General features: G+C 32.8%; 1 protein-coding gene across 1 annotated transcript in view; it reads left to right on the top strand.

Annotated features, from left to right (window-relative positions):
• The first annotated feature begins 240 nt into the window (after window positions 1-240).
• LOC106466979 (leucine-rich repeat-containing protein 15-like) overlaps window positions 241-3,966 on the top strand; it is a 23,818-nt gene continuing 20,092 nt past the window's right edge. Inside the window, exon 1 of the mRNA XM_013927291.2 lies at window positions 241-1,062. The gene's annotated coding sequence lies outside the window, so the exon portion shown is untranslated. The remainder of the gene's footprint in view (window positions 1,063-3,966) is intronic.

The following is a 3,966-nucleotide window of genomic DNA, read 5'->3' as shown; positions in this document are numbered from 1 at the left end:
GGTATTGAGGTGTTTAATTCAAAACATGATCGCTTATAGTACGGTGTTTAAAAGACTCTCTTAAGGTGTTGTGTTTAAGTCAAAACATCATCGCTAAAGTATGTCCAATTCAAATTTAATGCTAATTGTAGGTAAAGTCAGAGTTTATGCACGCAATGTTGTCGTCGAATAATTAAATATTTATTTCTACGATATCATTATTTGAAATGAGTTCAGGCCCTAAACTAACGTAAAATCTCAATCAGAAAAACAATATTCCGGAAATTATAGGCATGTTTTAGCCCTAGTTAATCAAAACTTCGTCGCTCGGTGTCCTTTAACTGAGTAACCCAAAGTTAATATACAAATAAATTAGAAAATTACGGAATCTTGTTATTGAGGTGTAGCCAGTGTCAGATTCTCATCCCTAATACCTCGTGCTACTTTCCCTTCAGGTTCGGTTATGAATTCATTATGTTATTTATCTTATTCATTGTCTATCATGTACAATTATTTAGCTCATTTTATATTCATTAGTTGCTGACTAATCGTTCTCAGCAGCACAGAACACATATAGGTGGATAATACTCGGCGTCCTTCATCGTTCACCAGTCTGCACAGAGAGAAAGAACAGAAACCCTTCGTAAACAGTGATGCTGTAACGATTTATCACCAGTGGATCAGCCTAGGTGGTTAAGCCTCGTTCGGTTCAACCAATGACAGAGGAACATCGATGACACACGCAGCTTCTTGTGCTTCTCCCTGCCAGAGTAAGATCTAGGGTAAACTGTCGGCTTCGTTCTTGTGGGTTTAGCACTGCATAACAAGGCGGAGCCCAATCATATCTTGTTGTGCTTCTCTTTTAATGGAGACAAATAGAAAAACAATTCCAGCATGATGAAGGTACAAAGAATCGGTACAAATGTGTAGCAACCTGAGTCTGTAGAACGTCACGTATCATCTGCTGTATCACACAAAAAAAAAGACTTCGCTACATCGTTATAGTGACAATCCGCTGCAGGGGAGAAGTGTTCAAACATCGTTCATTGCTTCAGTATATAAACAGCTCCACCTACATCCAAAGTAAGTGCATCTAAATATGTTGTTATTGTTCCTTTAAAAGACGAATTTTTAATTTCTGTAATTCAATAAACTTTTCAATTGTACACAGACGGCTACAACCTTAAACGGCTTTGTCTGTGTTCGCGGTTTCCCAGTCTTGTAGTCTAGAATATGTGAACTGTCCACTATGAACCTAATGAAATATCCTACCAAACCATCTTCGCACGGTCTGTGTTTTTTTAAAGAACATGTATCCATTGTATGGAACGGTACATTTCCTTTGTATCCGTTAAATTAAATCAATAACTTGCACAGTTTGGTTTAAAACAGAGACAATGTGTATCCATTGTTGCTTTCGAAGTAAAATCAATTTGTATCGTTGTTTTTCAAAATAGAATAAATACGTTCTTTTGTTCCTCTTGATGTTGAATCAATATTTTCCCATTGTTTCTTTCAAATTATTCTCATTTTATACTAAAATAAGATTCCGTGTGTTCCTTCAAATATAAAATATTACATTTACGCTGTTTGTTTAGGAATAGATTCAACATAATTGTATTACTTCTTTCAAAATAGAATTAATATTTTTCAGTTGTTTCTTTTTCAAAATAGAGTCAATATGTTTCCATTGTTTTTTAAACAGTCAATATATTTCAATTGTTTTTTTTAAACAGTCAATATGTTTCTATTGTTTGTCGTTGTTTTTCAAAATAGAGTCAATGTATTGTCGTTGTTTTTCTTAAAATAGAGTCAATGCATTGTCGTTGTTTTTCTTAAAATAGAGTCACTATGATTCCATTGTTTCGTTTAAAGTAGAATTACGTAAAATCCTTATATTTACACCGTTCTTCAAATAAAAGTCCTTGTATTTACATCGTTCTTCAAATAAAAGTCCTTGTATTTACATCGTTCTTCAAATAAAAGTCCTTATATTTCCACCGTTCTTCAAATAAAAGTCTTTATATTTACACCGTTCTTCAAATAAAAGTCCTTGTATTTACATCGTTCTTCAAATAAAAGTCCTTATATTTACATCGTTATTCAAATAAAAGTCCTTGTATTTACATCGTTCTTCAAATAAAAGTCCTTATATTTACATCGTTCTTCAAATAAAAGTCCTTATATTTACATCGTTCTTCAAATAAAAGTCCTTATATTTCCACCGTTCTTCAAATAAAAGTCCTTATATTTACATCGTTCTTCAAATAAAAGTCCTTGTATTTTTACTGTTTCTTTAAACTTAGAGTTAATATACTCCCATAGTTTCAACAACAACAACAAAAAACAGTCAGTGTATCTCTTAGAATCAACATAACCTACAGTTTTTACTTAATTCACTATTATCAACATGTTTCTATTCGTTTTGAAGCAATATGTTTCTATTGTTTATTTAAAAATCAAATCAACAGAATCAAATAAGTACTTACAACACAACAATTAAAATATGTTTGTGGAAACCGTCAACGGCTTCCTATTAAGAATTAAGTGTTTCAGCGTGTCTATACGCCATCTTCTGGCTTGAGTTCTGTAATACTATACTAAGTCTGAGCTGTATCTAAAATATTAACGTACCGACATAAATATATATATATAGAAAGACCGAACTGCATATTAATTGTCTATTTTCAGTTCTTAAAGTGTTAAATGTTATTCCCCCTTCAGCGCCATTGAATTTGATTGTCTCTTTACTAGTTATAATTTAGTTGCAACCATTAAATTACTGAATGTTATACGTCTATATCCATGGTACTCAATCCTTACATATTTATTTACCTGACAATCTAGTTATCTGCACTTTATATATTCTTAAAGTGTTAAATGTTATTCCCCCTTCAGCGCCATTGAATTTGATTGTCTCTTTACTAGTTATAATTTAGTTGCAACCATTAAATTACTGAATGTTATACGTCTATATCCATGGTACTCAATCCTTACATATTTATTTGCCTGACAATCTAGTTATCTGCACTTTATAGAGACACTTCTAACACTTCTAATGATGACTGCATCATTTCTTGAGCTGTTCAGAACATTTAAGAGATCAATGTGTTACCTCAAATATTTGTCTGAAAAGAAGCATTTTAATGCCATGTATCAAGAGCTTCGTATAGCAGATTTATAAGGAGCCATTTCATATTTAATGAAAAGATAAAAAAAAAACTAGCAAAGAGAAATAGGCTTCCGCTGCAATTATATTAAACAGAGCCACACAAATACACCACTCCAGTGGGGTCTGTTGCAGTACTTGTTTTTTTTTTATTTTCTTCTCCTCCTTTCTTCTACAGTCCCCATAGCAACAGCATACGAAATGAGTCGCACCTTATGCTTCATCTATCCACGTAATCGACTACAAACTTTGACGAATAAAACGTCTGTAAAATCAACTAACTATATATGTATTATCGACTAAAAAATGACTGTGGTATATTTAAACGTATTTATGATTTTTTTTTTAGCAAAAACAATCGCTTGTAGTCTTAAAAGAAATACAGAAAAACTAAGTACTTGTACTGGTTACAGTGGGTTTTCACCAACAGATTCAATCAATATTTCTCTGTTGTGCTTTTGTTGATCGTTAAGTCAGTTGCAACTCAGACGTTACTTTCGTGGACCAGTATCTTACTGTCTTCTTAACATTCAAACTTGTCAACTGAAGGAGAAATTAATGGTAATCAACGGTTTTTGTGAGTTTTATTGCTTAAGAACCTAAAACTGTTTCTAGATCATCTTAAGTCAAGAATCTCAGTAAGTTATTATTGTACCTGTTTAAAGTGAATGTGGTTGTTCTGTCGGTGAACACTTCAACTGTGAACTTGTGCTGCCCCCTATCTGTGTGATTACTCTGATTAGCATTCCAACAATGAATTCGTGCTCGCCCATCACTGTGTATTTTCTAATGAACACTTCAACTGTGAACTCATGCTC

This window comes from Limulus polyphemus, unplaced genomic scaffold (genome assembly GCF_000517525.1).
Source record: "Limulus polyphemus unplaced genomic scaffold, Limulus_polyphemus-2.1.2 Scaffold2447, whole genome shotgun sequence".
NCBI classification, from domain to species: domain Eukaryota; kingdom Metazoa; phylum Arthropoda; class Merostomata; order Xiphosura; family Limulidae; genus Limulus; species Limulus polyphemus.
Note: the sequence above shows the minus strand (reverse complement) of the source record. Positions and strands in the feature narration are given on the sequence as shown.